This window comes from Manis javanica, chromosome 18 (assembly GCF_040802235.1).
Source record: "Manis javanica isolate MJ-LG chromosome 18, MJ_LKY, whole genome shotgun sequence".
Lineage (NCBI taxonomy): Eukaryota > Metazoa > Chordata > Mammalia > Pholidota > Manidae > Manis > Manis javanica.
The window spans coordinates 7,186,398-7,203,331 of NC_133173.1; the positions used below are offsets into that span (position 1 = coordinate 7,186,398).

General features: G+C 48.8%; 1 long non-coding RNA gene across 1 annotated transcript; it reads left to right on the forward strand.

Annotated features, from left to right (window-relative positions):
* Positions 1 to 266: 266 nt before the first annotated feature.
* Positions 267 to 9,307, forward strand: LOC108399112 (uncharacterized). The gene is made up of 3 exons (XR_012127107.1): positions 267 to 376; positions 6,304 to 6,386; positions 7,960 to 9,307. It is a non-coding gene; the product is annotated as an uncharacterized lncRNA (long non-coding RNA).
* Positions 9,308 to 16,934: the final 7,627 nt, after the last annotated feature.

Below are 16,934 nucleotides of genomic sequence, written 5' to 3' on the forward strand. Positions count from 1 at the left end.
ATGATTTCCAGGAACCTGACCTCTGCTTGTGGTAAAGGACCATGTTTCCACGTCATTTTCTCTAAACACTCCTCACAGTCTCAGTTTTGTTCAAGGATTAGGACTGAAATAAATGCATATTTACAAAATACAGAATGTTTTCAAAATATTGTAGGGCAAAGAAATTGCATGATTTTATCTATGAAGTGTTTTTCAAAACCAGTCAAGCCTCTAGACCTAACTTTTTTTTAAGAGGGGAGGGAGAACTATCATGGGTAGAAGCCATGTAAGAGCTGAATCCACCACATCAGCACGCAGATGTTTGAAATCGTCTTTGAAGAAGCTAACCAAAAGCACACCTTTTCAAGACCATCTTGGACCATTAAACATGAAAGAGGTATTCTAGGATATTAAGGAATGATTTTTTTATTTCTGTTGTCATGATGATATCGTGGTTATGTTTTTTTTTTAATCTTTATTGCAGATACCTACGGATGCATTCACAGGTGAATGATACAATGTTTGGAATTTCTTTTCTAGAATTCCATCAAAAAACAGTGTGTGTGTGTGTGTGTGTGTGTGTGTGTGTGTGTGTGTGTGTGTGTGTGTGTGTGTTTACAAGGGAATAGTTCTTAAAAACAGCAGAATACTGATAAGTATTAAACCTGAAGAATGCTACCTAGGGGTTTATTACACTATTCTCTTTACCTTTCATGAGTTTGAAATTTTTACAAATGAGTCTTTAAATTTATAGGCTGATACATTTTTAGGATGTCATTTTAGCTAATACATTAAAGCACCATGCTCCCTGGAATGGAAGGCCAACTGAAAACTCCATCAGTCCAATCATCTACCAGCACCTACTGTGCACCTGGCCAGGCAGCTCTGAAAAGTCAGCTCATTAGCAACCATTCCTAATACAGCCTCTGACATGTGAATTCAATGTTGCAAAATCGTGGTCACAATGAGATTCTCATTCAGGGTTAGCACGATTTGAGAGACAATTCCATGTGTCACTTTTGACCTTGTATTAAATCTCAAGTATGTTTAATTACTATATAGAAACATGGAAGTGTGGCATCAATTATTATTAACCAAGTTAATGGAGATTTATCCAGTGAGGCAGCTCACCTGTCTCCATGTTCTTCGACCTCAGTTCCTTTGGATTTTCAGATGTGTTTAACACCATTAAGGCTATTTTTGGAATCGTTCATTACTTCCAAAGAGTCTTGGGTCTTTAATACTTTGAGTCTAGCAAAAACAGCATGTACCTGAGAATCGGGAGATAGGAACTCATGCCCAGACTCTGCCTTGATGAAAGAGACACTTTTCTGCTCTGAAGTTCAGTCTCCCTATGTAGAAAGTAAGTCTAATTGCACATGTCACACATTTTACAGAATTATACGAAATGACACCTGCCCCCATAAGGATTACTTAAAAATATACAAGACATGTGGCAAATAATGTTTAATAACTTGAGAGGCAGGAGCTGTGACCTCAGTTCAAGCCTTCCTATTCATCCAGGAACAAAAGACGTCTGGACAGCAATCCAGTCCTTGACACCTTCATGCTCATTTGGATGCTGGAGGCCTTTCAATCTTGCAACCCTCTAGGACACAGTGGCAGGATGTCTTAGGGGCGCCTGGAAGATGCATGGACATCTGTACCCTGAGTTAACCCCAGAGGTGGTGAAGCAGCATTTCCAACAGTATTTTTCAACTCATACCCTGGTGATGGGGACTCACAGCACCACTGTGACACAGGGACAAGGCAGCCTCGCTCGGCAGGACATATCCTAATCTTCAGGGGTGACTGTCTACAAGCTCCCCTTGATAGCATTTCTCTAGGACTCCCTTTGTTGTGTAACTAACACAGATGCTGCAAAATATTGAATGAACATCTGCCCCTCGCATCTCTCACGGAGTTTATGGTAATAGTGTGTTCAAGCAACACACACAAGCCTCCACCCCATGACCACCCTCCATGGATAAAGAAATCCATTGACCCAGATAGAGAGGAAAAGAAGGAAATGAATGTCCTATCTAACAGGATCATTAAAACTGGAGGGTTGTTTCAGATAAATACAACATTGTACAGAGATGATGGTGGCCATCCTCGTGCATTGAGCCAGTGCAGTAGGCAGGAGCCACCTCTGATAACTTACCTGAAAATCAGCCTTCTGAGGCAAGCCCTGATAACAGGGGTAGGCAGCATGGCCTCGACCCTTTGCGGTGGATGGGTCTAGAACTCGTATCAGTGCCTCAGAGCCCACACCCATTAGCAGTGCCAGTCAGCTCTGGTTTGCCCTCCCCTGCACCCCAACACTCCCTAGCCCTACCACAGCCTTCCAACTCGTCCATCCCCCCTTTCCCAGCACACCTGGGCTGAAGCGAGGCCACTGTGATGTGAGAACATTCCTTCCCCTTACATGATTCTGGATTTTCATTATTTCTAATCAACAGGAGCAAATCTCTACCCACCTGGCCTGCCCCTTCCCTTTCTCCTTCTGCATTAGACATCATCCCAAAACTGGCAGGTCTCTAAGGGCACGAATAATCCATTTGCACCCTTCAGTTCTGTTCTGCTCAGCTTCTGAGCAAAGATCTCACTGCCCCCCTCAAATGCTAATAATAACCCCGTTTGTACTCTGCTTGCCCTCCAAATGTTCCTGTTTAGCTCCCCACCCTGGATTTTGGGTACACACTGAGCAGAGTTGAAAATACCTCAGGGACAGTTGTGATCCGGGAATTTGGAGAACTCCGGGTTCCACACTGCAAGATGGCTCAATGGACGGCCCTGAAAATAGAGCCCATGTGATGAGCTCGAACAAAACGCTGGCACTCTCTGGCCCCCGGATGGGGCACAACAGACGTGTGCAGTCAGAGACCCAGATCAGAGGGAGGCAGTCAGTAGCAGGCGTATCCGACGCAAAGCCAGCGTGGAGCCAGGCAGGCGCCTGCAGCTGCAGAGCCTCCCCTCTGTTCCAGCTCACACACTGAGCATGCACCGTGCCCAGCCCTCTCTTTAGAACAAAAATGGCTCAGCCTGCCCTCTGTTCTCTCCATGCACAGGGAGGCAGCAGAGGGTGCTTCTGGCCTGTGTCAGCCCCAAAGCACATGCTCTCCAAACAAATGGGAGTCAGGAGTGTCATCACAACAGGATGGGAGGTGGGACTTTTCCCTCCAACATGTGTTTTTGAGGTTTTCCTCCAAGGATAAAAGGTCCTGGGAAAGATGTCCCCAGCCTCTGACACTATTATCAGAGTGCTGGGGATACTGAGCGAAAGTCCCCTTGTCACCCTTCACATGGCCAACAATGGACAGCAAACAAACTCACAGCCGGCACTGCAAAGTCCGGTCCCCTCCTGGCTTCTCTGAGGGCAGCATCCGCATGGCTGGGCCACGGGCCAGCCATTCCCAAACCCGCTGTGAGTTGGAATGATGGAGACCTCCCAGCCTGGAGGGCAAGAGTCTCGGGTGACAGGGACCGTGCAGGCAGCCCCTCCAAGAGGCCACCAAGCCCCCACTCTCAGGACTCCTCCAGGGTCAGAGGACGTCTGACAGGAGGACACGTCTGCAGAGGGGCAGGCCCAGAGGTGTGGCCTGGGCCCACAGCTCCACCAACCTTTCGGAGCTTTCTAGGAGAAATGCCGTAACATCATCCAAGCAGTGTTAAGATTTCATTGCTCCAAACACACTATGGTGCAAGGATTTTGTCCAGTTGCCTTGGAGAAGACAAGAGAAATAGGAGAAGAGTCCATTGCTACAGGAATTCACATCGGCTGGCCAGGAGAAAGGACCCAGGATTAGGTAAAACAATGTCAAACCGTGTAATAATTCCTATTAGGTCACTGGGAGGCCAGTTCAGATTAGAAATGGCTGCATAAAGGAGGCTTGAGCTGACCTTATCGGAACTGATGTTTATTCAGCAAATGTTTATTTTGTTTAGTCACTAAGAAATTATTTAGTTATTATTATGGGCCAGCCATAGGGTAAATTCCTCACCAGGCTTTGAAGAAGGTACTGTTGTTATCTGCATTTTACAAATGAGCAAAGCACACTTAGAAACATTAAGTCACGGAGGGTCAGCTCGGCCACACTAAGGTTGGCATCCCCTGGAACCTGTCCGATTCTAATGCCTGCTTTTCTAAGCACCATGTTACTCTTATTACTTGGTGTCCCTTACTGTCACCAGCCTCCAAGGGGCACAGCGAGAGGGGCCAAGAGGAAGAGAGGATGAGCTACTGACAGAGATGGAGGAAGAGGGAGCAGAGATGAACAGAGAGGGGCTGTCCTGTCCTCATTAAAAAGCAAGTTTCCTGCCTAACAATGACTTATTTTTTACCCGTGTGTTCATCTAGATATCCAAAACTTCTCTGATGAACGTGTAAATGTGTATAATAGCAATTAATATGGCATTGATATTGTAGGTGGGGCAGATTTGGGGAGCTTTTAAGCAGAGGAATCAGAGTGTGCAACCTTCTGGAATTGCATCGCTTCACGTGTCCGAGGGGGCAGCTGAGGCGTGGAACTAGCAAGAAGCTCAAGGACACAGCGAGGGGAAGGCCAAGCGGTGGGAAACCAGGGATGTCCCCATCGCACTGTGTCCAGCTGCATTTTCCCAACAAGGGAAGCATCAGGATGCCAGTGATGGTTTAGCAAGATTAGTAGAGTGGCAGACTGGAGGGCCAGAAGCAATTGGGAGCAGCTGCGCCGAGAGAAACTCCAGCAAGGAAGGCATCACCGGGCTCCAGACTTGGCCTGGATCAGGATGCTTAGTAGCCAAGAACAGCAGAGAGAACATTTTAAACTATACCAAAGGAAGGCGTGATGGAACCTGGGAGGCAGGGGTGCCCAGACCATGGCAGAGTTAAGGGAATGAGAGGTCTGTGTTCTGGAAGAGACGACAATGGCGCAGCGTTCAGCTTCCAGACCGCGCTACGACGCAGAGGTCAACCTGTGTTGGACTCGGAGACCCTGAAAGCCAAAGGCAGAAGCACCTGCCCCAACCCCATCACCGGTCAGCCGCACTGCCACAGTTCTGGGCACTAAAATGACAGTTCTCTACCTTTTTCCCTTTGGTCATATACCTGACATCTGTTATGTGCATACACAACAGGCTCCTCAAATTTTGATGAAACCCATACAAAATTTTTGTGCAAGTAAAATGCTGCCCCATATTGCATTTTTGCAGTTATTAGCACACAGGTTTTTGCGGTGGGAGGTTGCATGTAGGATAGGCCCTGTGGTCTGTGGTGTGCTCACTGGGCCCCTAACCATTTTTCTCCTACTGGAGAAAGCCCATCAGAGTGCAGGTTGATGCGGAAAATCATCTCAGACCTACTTCAAGTTACTGAGAATTCATAAGCATTGAGTCTTTCACTTAGGTGAGAATGAAATGTTGTGAGACCCACTGTGGTGTCAGGACACGGTGTCTCTGGAGAGCCCATCCCACCTGTTCTTGTGGGAAGCCATGCTCTGACCTCTGACCAAGAGGGGACAGATGCCTAGACACCACCCTGACCTCAGTCAAGTTCAGACTTAAACTCAGTGATGGATCCCTGACACTGTCCTCCCCGCACACCCGACACTCCAGCTCCATGGATCCACATTCCTGATCAAAAATCACTTTCTTCAGTCAACTCATTTGACCCAATTGGTCCTCGACTGTTCCCTTGGACAGGGGTTGCATGGGGTCTTACTGACCACTCAATATCGCCCACGACATAGCCCCTGGTGGAATGTAAGGAGAGAGGTTGGACGGGGAGGACATAGGAACAGAGCGACTAGAGCTACGATACCACCAAGGGGCCTAAAGGTGGGAGAAGGTAGATGCCCGTGCCCGTGAAAGAACAAACACACACACCACAGGCTCCCACCTCCTTTATCTTCTCCAGGCAGGATCATCCCCGTGTCTTACATGCCAGCTCTTCCTGTCGCAGTTTATCATCTGGCCCCGGTCCGCCATGCTATTCTGTTCCAAGCACTGTGTTCTCCCTTCTCTTACCTGATGGAAACGTCAAGGTGCGTGACCCGTGGCTCAGCTCTCTCTGCCCAAACGCACCTTGCCCACTCTCACAAGGCTTTCCTCTGACCAGTGGGGCCCCAGTGCTGCCCACTACCTATGTCCCACTGTAGAAGCACCACAATGAAATGGGGTGCCATGTCAGAGGATTCTGTCTTCCAGGAAAATTATGATTTGGGGGCTTGGAATTTGATGGCCTTCAAGTAGAGGTTTTTCCATAAAGAAACTAGCAATACACAATCCAGAGAAATTTAAGAATCCCCTGCCATTAACAATATTATATTTATTTTCTTCTTATAGGCAAGAGAAATCTGGTATAACCTTTTTACTACAAGACCTGCTGATGCAGTGACCATATTATCCCGATTGACTGACCAGCATAAGTATGCACCTGGGAGCATGAGGATAGAATATTTCAAGTCAGGAAGGGTCTTGGGGATCTCGGAGGGGAGAAGTACATGGCTATTGCATCTGCTGTCTGAGCCCATTTTCCCAGCTATTACACAGGGAGAAATTTCCTGGCATAATCATTAGTGTCGTCTTCCTCAACTGCTGAATTAACACTTCAGATTTCTACCTTTCAGTCTTCAAAGGAGGAAAGCCACATGTCCTCATCCCCTGACTGATATAATTTCTAGCTTGAAATCAGTTTTGCTTCCTTTACTTTTATTGATTTTTATGTCTAAGCAGATTTTCTAGACACTCTTTAACCCTCAATCATGGAGTCCAACAGATCCACACAGGTGATGAATGGGGGAGAGAATCACACACCAGATTAGAGGGCTTTTTGGTTGCAAGCTGCCCAGTCACCAATAGCCCATGTCCACTCCCAAAGGAAACGAATGTTTAGCTGGCCTAGGAACAAGACCTTTTTAACAAGGAAAGAATTATCTCTTGCAAAGTGCCCCCAAATCACTACAACTTAAGGTGTTTGCTTCATTATGAGACAAACGAATTTGGGGGAAATTGGGTTCAGGACTGAACCTTAGAGATAAAATCATCAGTGTCATTTTACAGATGGATGAAGCGGGGTCGGGTGGGGGGGCAGGATGTTTCTGTGAGTCGGGGACCCGTGACTGTGTAACATCCTCCCAACCAAGTTGGCTTGGTGCCCTGACCCCTGCCCCTGGGAATCCCACATAGGCATCCTCCATTCACTCAGCATTTATTAAGCACCTATTATATAGCAGGCCCTAGTAACCACAATGCAGTTGCTGCTGGGGAAACTGTAGACCAATCCAGGAGAGAAGCACCAAAATGCCAGCCCAGTTAGGTGATGACTTGAGCCCAGCAGACCACAGCAGGAACCCAGTGGCAAGGCCGTTACAGTGACGTCTCAGAGCAGTGGCAAGGTCCCCGGCACTGGGGTGGTCATTCCAGGGAGAAGACAGGATGGATCCAAGAAGTACTTAGCAGGTAAAATTAGCAGAACTGCTGACTGATGGGAAGCGGGACATAACGCACAGTGGAGTTCCAAAGGCCTCCTAAATATTTTGTCTTCATGGACTGATAACCAAAAGAAGAAATGTGGTAGTGAGGAAAATGGGCAGGCTCTCCAGAATGCAAGTTAGAATGGGAAAAGTAAGAGAGAGGCACTCACAAACGCTCTGGAAGGGTAAAAGGAGAGGTCAGGCCGGCTGGAGAAACCAGAAGGCTTCCTGACAGAAGGGACATCGTAGCTGAGCCCTGAGAAATGAGTAGGATTCGAGGAGGTGAAGGGGGAAGGGCAAGGCATTCTGGGTAAAGGGCCCAGCTTGAGCAAAGCTGCGTTGGCGGGTGGGGAGGAGTCCGATGTGATGGCACAGAGGATGGGAACGGGTGGACGGTGGGAGGTGCGGTCAGGGCTTCAAACGCCCTGAGGAGAAGTCTGGACTGTCCCCTAGGCACTGGGTGAGGGTGAAGGCTTTTGACAAGATCAAAGCAGAGCTATAGACAATCCTTCCCCACTTTTTTCAGACTTACATCGTCTTTCTGAGCCTAATCCAAAGCAGAGGAGTCAATTCCGCACTGCTTGGGAGACTTGAAAATGAATCAAAATGTAATTAAATAAAATCTCTTCCACATTCCTCTGGCTGGCTTCTCTCCAAGAAGGCAGATGGAAAGAGGTGGGCATGGCTAACGCTTGCCCTTCTATGCTGATCAGTGATCCAGCTGCCCCACGGAGCTCTGTAGGTGGGTCTCGGATCCACTGATGGGCACCAGGAGTGCTTAACGACCAGAGCCAATGCCCACCCCCAGAGGAAGGGGAGAGCTGTCCACAGAAATTGGGGCAAGAAGCCAGCCTTCTGGAGCCCCTTGTGAAGAGGAGTTGCAGGTGGAGAGGTGGAAAGGGACCAGGGGCTACGTGGCCTTGCCCCCCGGCAGACCCTGCTCCGACGGCAAACAGGCCCCCGGGCGGGCCGCGCAGCCCCTCCCCACCATCCACAGCGTCCTCACGAATCTGAATGGGACCCAGCCAGCTGACAATGGGTTTGTGCAAGTGAGATGCAGGATTCCAAAGGAGGAAATGAAGTACAGCGCCCGAGAAAAGCCCCAGGAATCCTGCAGAAAAAATGCACTAAGTACGAGCCCTGGAGCCAGAAGCCTGTGTTCCGGTGGAGGGTGCACGCGCACACCCCCAGGGGGGCGTCCTCAAGGTCACAGGCCGCATGGAGTCTACCCCCTCCCACGTCCGTCCCTCTCCCTCGGACTGGGACTCCCCGAGGCCATGGGCCAGCCAGATGTCATCGCCGGACTCCCTCTTAGGGTCAGAACCTAGCACAAGACCTGTCTTACAATAAGGTTGAAGACAGACAGACTGGCGGACTCAGATGGCAGCAGGGGGCGTGGGATGCAGCAGGAGTGTGAGCGCCTCAGACAAGTCATGCCGAAGGTTGGTAATGGGTAAATTTAATGAATCAAGTCTACATAAAATACTCTGCTCTAAACCCAGCTCTATGTTTCTGAGTGTGGGTGTGGGTGACCAATGGCTACATTATGCCATTTCTTGCTTTTTTTGTCCCAACCAGAACTGTTGTTTTCCAGTTTTTATAGGCGTGTACGCTGAGAACTGGGGTTTGCACTCCCCTGCACCCACTCTCTGTCCTTCTGGCAACTGTGACTCGGTTTCCTTTTGGGAAAATCAGAGTGCCCTGATTTGCTCGGCAGAACGGTCGACCAGAGGGACACACCCTCCCCTGGCGGAAGAGTCAGGCACGCCATCGAGGCCGGGCACATTCAACTCTCTCTCTTCCTCCCTCTTGCTGTCACTCTTTGGGGACTTGGTGTCTCTATCAGAGCTAACAGAAGGACAGAAATAAATTGTTCGGGCTTTGTTATAAATAATAGACACTTTATTATTTTGACACAAAATAATGCATAGCCATAAAAAACACAGTGATTCCATGCCAGCCCTGAATCCGAATGGGAACTGGCAGGAGTACCGTGGCTACCCAGATCGTGGAGGGGACATGGGAGGTGTGCCAATGACTCCAGCATCGTCATTCAAATCCTTACTCCGCAGAGACCCAAGGGCCAGACAGTGTGGCCACCCTGCCCCCCACCCGCCCCCGCCCCCGCCCTTAAAACAAAGACTCAGCCACCGAATAGTACATGGTGGGGTCGGGGGTGGGGTGGGGTGCGTGAGGAGACACAGAGGAACCACAACAGTTTCAATCTTGCCTTTTATACTCTTTCCTTAGTTTCAGGCACTACGTACAGATTACATAATTCAACACCACAAACTGGCCATGTAGGTGCTATCATGCCCGTGTCAGAATATGATAGGGAAACACACAGGAGACAACGGTGGAGACCCCGGCTGGATTTTGAAATGTGCTGCACACCATGGAAATAATTCTGTCCGAGGATGGAGCTGTGCTGCAGACAAAGTCCCCCCGGGTAACCACAGAGCACGCAGGTGGCTACTCACAGACACACCATGCTAATAAGCATTTCTTTGCAAGACCCAAACATAGTGGGCGTGAGATGACTAAGTAACACCAGGTGTAATAGGAGATGAACTATCCAATACTCAAAGATTAGTACTGAAAGGAACAGCATCCATTGGGCTGAATATTGAACATATAAATCTCATAAATGTCCTTATATTCGTTAGCGCTCGTTGGCAAAATAGTGGAATGAAGTAACCACTGGGCACGGGTGTAGTACAGGGCTGGCCCTCTGATGTGACCTGCCTCTTGTCAGCTGCTATTGGCTGTTATCCAAACGCCAGCAGAGTCCTGGCAGAGGGGCATTACGGCGGCTGTCGTATTTGAGAGCCAGGCCTGAGAGAATGGCACTGCAAACGCCAGGCCTGTTTCCTTAAGTGAGAAGAAATATGCAGAATTTTGGGTCATCAGGCCAACCCACCCTGCAGAAGTGCCTGTCAGTTAATTCCCGGATTCCCACTATTCACTCACCCTGACTCGCCAGCCTTCCATTGGCCCCTGTAAGCTCCAGATAATCACATAAATAACAGGACTCCATTTCTGGTGCGCCTCCTAGACGCCCCAAATGAGAACTAAATCAACAAACCATCAGGCCGTCAACGCTGTGCTTGTCACTTTCAGGATGTACTGCGGTCTTCAGAGGGTGAAATGTTTAAATCTCTAGAACATTCTTCTTTCGATCAAGAACCATTTCATGTGCACCCACTATGTTCAGCATCCCATGGTAACCATTCTCAGAGAAAGAGAGGATGAAAAATCATTTTACCCTGGACTATCTCCCCATCCCGAAACATTTTCCTGGGTTTACAGGGCCGCCAGGAGCTGTTGGCACAGGTTATATTTCAGTCTGCTTTCCTGCAATTTAGCATTCATAATTCCCTGAAACTTGCTAAGTATGGCAGCCTGCTGTTTTGATTGTTGTTACCCTCTTGTTCCAAGATTTTGGAACATATTTTCTTGGAGGCTGAGCTAAGCAAACACAGACTACCTAAGCGGTAGTGTGGGAAGAACTGAAGTGACTTCTAGTTAAAAAAAAAAAAAAAGAATAATAAATGCAAAGTAATACAGTTTTGAGCATTTATGTCTAACCCAACTAAATGGAATGCAATAAAAAGGCACATGTCTTTAATTATTATCATAATATTAGCATCTGTTTCTTGAGCACCCACTCACTATGTATCTGCAACTATTTTAGCTTCTTTATATTTGTTATATCCTTTCATCCTCACTGATGGGGAAGCAGCACAGAGTGGCTGCGATATGTCCAGATGTGCCCAGCCTCCCAGCCTCTGAGCAGGGCATGTGGAGATTTAAACTCAGGCCTTTCCCATTCATTCTAAAGCCTAAGGCTTTCCCTGGCCTCCCCTGAGAATCACTTTAATAATAAGTGCCTGTTGAGATGTGTGGTTTAATCCAACCCTTTCTTTTTATAAATGACAACTTTGAGACTCAGGCAGTTCCTGAAGATAAGGACTAGACTTCGGGTCTCCTGAAGCCCAGACCATTTCCCTTCCCACTAAGCCACCTTACAAGAAACCCTCCCTAGGTTGGTCGGGCTACATATTAGGTTGACGTCCTTCCCTTCCTTCCGATCCTGCCAACAATAAACCCCCCACGAGGCACACATCACCTCCTGCGCCCTTTCCTCCTTCTCTCCCTGATGTTTCCATCTTTTCAGCTGCTCTTCATTTTGAACCACCTCCTAGTCCCTGCTGCCTTTTCACTGGAGCAGCTGCCAGCACAGGTCATAGCAGGCTCATTTGGGAGTATGGGGTCATTCAGGAGTGTCCAGGGACAGCGAGGAAGCCTGGAGAGAGCCAAGCAGGGCTGGTTTCAAGGACGAAGGGGCAGCTGGGACTCCAGGCGGCCGCTGCCAGCATGGCCAGGACAAAAGCAGGCCCCGGGGAGTGAGAGGGTGCAGACGCCCGGCCACCTCCCTCCCGCGGTCAGCCAGAACCAGAGCCTGACAAGGCTTAACTGTCCCCACAGCGCCGTGGTTGGGATGAGCAGTTGTCCCCACAGCTGACTGGGCAGCTCAGCTCCTCGGGTGGGGCAGGCTGAGAGGGAATTAAAGAAACACAAGGGCGAAGAGACAACCCGAGGCTTGCAAAGCAGCTGAAATGCAAAGCGGCCTGGGAAGGAGGTCCTTATTCCCAGGGGCATAGAAAGACTCGCCCCTCAGCCAGCTGGAGGCTAAAGGCAGCACCACTCAAAGGGGGGTCTCTTATGAATGGGTCACAGTGTAACCCGGGAATTGCCAGATGCACATTCTCAGGCCCAGCCCCAGACCTCCTGAACCGGAATCTGCATTTTAACAAGATCCCCATGCTCGTTACACCTTAAGAAGCGCTAGTCTAGGAAGGAGCTCTCAAGTAAGGTTCCCAGACCGGTCAGCAGCACCTCCCAAGACTCTATTCGAAATGCAAACTGCAGGTCCCATTCCCAGACCTCGGGAGGGGTGGCTCCACAAATGGTTTTATCAAACCAGCCAGGTGGTTCGAAGGTACATGAGAGCTTGAGCAGCAATGACTTAGGGTACAGCATTTGCATTATGGAGGGAGGGAATTTGGGGGACTCTCAAGAAAGCCCCAGTTATACAGCTCAGGAGGACCCAGGGCACAGGCCCCAGCCAGCAATCTCTCCTGCCACTCCAGCCCCTCTCCATACTTACCCACGGTGATCAGAGCCAGAACTCCGGCTTCCCCCGCTGGTCCTGGGATTCCCAAGCGCCAGACCCAAGCTGGTCAGAGGCCGGTGCCATTCGTAACGGTCATTTCCAGTTAGTGGACCATAGTCCAGTAAGCTGGACCCCAGGAGGAAACAGAAAAACCAAAATACGTAAATCATTCACCAGTTCAGGTCCCCCTGCCCTTAAGGGCCAGGTGTGATGAGCTAGAATGTCATTCCTTGACCTGTAGAAACACAACATCCTCTCCCAAGATTCCTGGGTGTTCCTTAAAAGTCTGTAATCTCAGGGGCCCTTCCGGGTTCAAGTTCCTGTACCTGAATCGGGTAAGCGGAGGAGTAGCCTCACTCACGTTTGCACACAGTCCCCCAGCCCCACGCACAGCATCAGTCTGGATGAGGGACCCAGCACATCGGTGGTGTCTATGTTTTTTTAAACAAAAAAAAACAAAAAAACCCACCATTGGAATTTTCTCCAAAGGCATTGGGGAAAGGGACTGTGTCACAGAAAGTAAAATGTGTTTCCAACTGAGTAACACCGTTGCCCCCCTGAAAAGGCCAGGCACCTACTGTACTGCTGACCCTCTTCTCCGCTCACCTCCCTCCTGCCTTATTCCTGCTCCTCTCTTCTCCCCCATCACCAAATGCTACTTGTTTATAATGAACAGAAATATGTTTCTCGACTCTCACTAAAGCCCACAACATTTCATCTTCTATACCAAGCCAGATATTTTCCTAAATAAAATATTTTCTTTCCTGATAGTAATTCCCCTATCAACTAAAAGAGAGAAGCAGACAGGATGGATTTTTGCTCCTCTGAAGCCAGCAGCCTGCTCCTCCTGTAGTTCCTTCCTTTGAAGAGTCTTGATTCATCCCTCTCTGTCCCATTTTCTTAATCTGACTCTGAGATCTCTTCTTTCATCTACAATAATTTCGTTATTTTTCTCCCCTTCCTTTGTTGAGACCAAAACCTCCTCCCAAGGCCTTCTATTTTGTGCAGGGCTGACCATTACCTACCACACACCCTGGAATTGTACGCCTCTTGTCTGCGGATCCTTTCCAAGGTGGCAGGCAGCTTTATACAAACTTTGGACGTCCTTAAAGGAAAGGCTAGGGTTTCCTTCTAGTATCTGGGGGCTTAGGAATCCCAGAGGGAGAGGGACGCTGTGACGGCCACTCTCCTCTCCTCTTCAGCCTGACATGGGACTCTGAGCATCCTACCTCCCAGATCCTAACTTAGGACGCATACTCCCCTCTCCTTGACTGTTTCAAAGCGTCGTGAAGGTCATCCTTGCTTCGGTCCTTGATCTCCCCTCTGCCATCCATCACCCTGTCGTCTTGTTCCCCACTGATAGAGTGACCCCGTGTTCACAAATCTTTGATGGCTCCCAGCTGCTCACAGAACACCAGTCTTCCTGCAGCTCAATTTTCCTACCCAAGTAAGAAAGGATTAGGGGAAGGACATGGGAAAAAGGAAAGCTGGGCAGACAAGAGGCAGTGCTGATGCCCCAGCACGCAGGAGGGGCCGAGAAGTTGGTGCCCGTGGAGTTGGTGTGGTGCAAGCGTTGAAGGTAACCCGCTGAGCAGGGCTAGGAATACCTGAGGCCGCTTTATGACCCACTGAGATTCTGTTTAGGAATCAGACCTCTGGGCACACTTACAATGGAAAAAGCTGGAATAAGACAAGTAGGGATAGATGCTGGACATGGAGAATGTAGAGAAATAAATCAGGGGAAGACCAGCTTGCAAAGGAATTAAATATGTGCCCTCTAAAGAAATGTGTTCATTGTGTCATGTGATACAGCCTCTGAACAAAGTGCTTACATATGAGTGGCCAGCTTAAGACCTTATTTCCGAATAAACTCCATTTGGTTCCTTGTTGCCTAAACACGGAGTAAAGGTTTGACTTCTTGGGTGTATCTGTGCGGCCTTTCATTTGGTTGTGACTTGTGGCCTGGGCATCAGGATCCATGCTGCCCCAGAGAGAAAGCTCTGGAAGGTCAGGTGCTCCTCTGTGTGGGTCAAACTGTTGTGTGTGGCCCCATTATGACCTCTGAGCAATTTGGTATCATCTTGATTTTGCTAATAAAGGGCTGGGAACAGCCAAAGCAACCATCTAAGGGGCTGGGAAGATGCTGGTTAAGAACATCTCTTACCACCTGCAGTGAGAAATTGTGATTTATTTTTCCTGTATTCAAAGGCCAAATCCAACTCCAGGGGAAATCTGAGGATTTGAATATTGAAAAGCATAGATGAGATGGAGAGAGATTCACAGCCATCTGGCCTGAAGGGGAGAAGGCAACGCTGAGGTCATTTCAGTGATGGAAAGCAGAGGAAGGTGCCTTGTAGGTGGGAGCAAGCCCGGACGAGGCGTGGATGCAGAAAGACTTGCAGTTGAATCCCTGCTCTCCTTCATTCCCAGATTATTGGCTAACTCAGTTTATGCAACTCAAGGCTCAGTTTTCTCATCTGTGAAGCGGGGCTTGAAATACCCACCGCAAAGATTTGTTGGACAAATAAAATGGGATAATGGACAGGAGAGCATCAAATACCTGGTCTGTGCCCACAAAGTGTCCCTTCATTCTCCCCTCCTGCCTTCCTCATTTCCTTCCTAAATTCTAAGAAGCCAGCTCCTAAAAGGCAGCATGTTAGAAATAAAACAAAACCACCCTTGTCCTCCCCGAGAACGATATCACCCAAGAACTGACAAAGGTTTGAATACTTGCAACTAATCCTACAGGAATTATCCAGGGTGAAAAGAGAAACCAATTCCATCCTCAGCTTCTGAAGGGTTATCACTGGCCAGCAGTGGGGAGTAAGTATATAAAGACGACTGATGTTACAATAGCCCCATTCATCCAACCACATTTTCAAAGTGGCTCAGAAATGTTCCCCAAACCATATTTCATCCCTCCCCCAAGAAACAAGGACGTTGCGCCACCACGCCCCCATGAGAAACATGGCAGCCACTTAGCTGCGTCAGGAATACAGCAGGGAAGGAAGTCTATGGGAATTTAGAGAGGGACAGAAGGCGTAAGACACAGTTTGTCTGGGATCTAGTCAGGGTGTCAGAATTTTGGCAATGACCATGGTAACATAGGCTAGAAGTCCCCAGACACACAGGGTCCTGTGCAAAGCACCTCCATCCCCCAGCTTCCAGATTCTTCTATCCCACAGATCTGAGCAGAGATTTGAGCCTTAAGAGCTGTCGTGTGGACCGTTTGCGTCAGTTCCCTTTTCCGTGGGCACCTATTGCCGAGAGCGGCCTTCTGACGACCCCTGTGAAGGCAGAAACAACTTCGCTGCCAGGAAAAACGCGAGTTCTGCACCTGTCAAAACACGGCCTCCCAGGGGGCCTCGTGGAGCCATTCAGTGACTCCAACAATGTTACCTCCTGAGTCACCAGTGCCACTTGGCCAGCTGGCTGTGCTTCTCTCCAAAATCTCCTCCTCCGATCCTGACAAGCTCTTCAGGGAGACCATGACCAGAGGCCACCAGGAGGTGGCTCAGCCTTCTCCAGTCACACTTCACCAGTGACAGGCAAAATGAGCTGGTGTTGACATGCACAGGGTCGTTCTTCTGACACTTACATGACCATCCTAGGTCAGCGAAAACGATTGGGGGATTTGGAAGCTGACCTAGGAGGACACATTTCTTTTTGTTCGACGTAATCATTTTTATAAGAAATCCATGCAGAGCAGGCTTGAAATTGCTGTTCAGGGGACCCCTAGCAAACAAGGTCACTTTATAAAAGGAGTACGTAGAGGGCCCCTCCTATACCAGTTGGGGCCCTCTGGGCAGTGTGACCTTCTTCTCTGAGCAGCGTATGACTGAGGATCTACTATGACCTGGCTGGTTAAACTCAATAATACCAGGATGTGGGAATTACACAGAACCAGAATAACTGCATGAGGAAAACCACAGACAAACCGGAGTTTCAGTTCAGTAAAAGAGATCCCTGGTTGAATTAACTTTCAGCTGGACTTGTGGGTTTTGATTCATTAACTCATAGGCAGCATGTTTGTACTGAGTACCAGGAAATACCACATAGCAGCAATGCGGTGTGCCAGAAAGAGGGTGAGCTTTGGAACCTAGGTCTGGCTTCCCTCTATCTCAGTTTCCTCATCAGTAAAATGGGAATAATATCAGAACTAGCACACAGGGCTGCTGTATGGATCAAACATACCGCCGGGGATTGCATTATTGGCCTCGGTCTTCGTTTCTCCCCCATACTCAGCCATGTGACTTGGAAGCTTCCCCCTCCTTGACCACCACTTACTTTGGGTTTGATCATGTCACTTGCTTGACTCAGTGAAT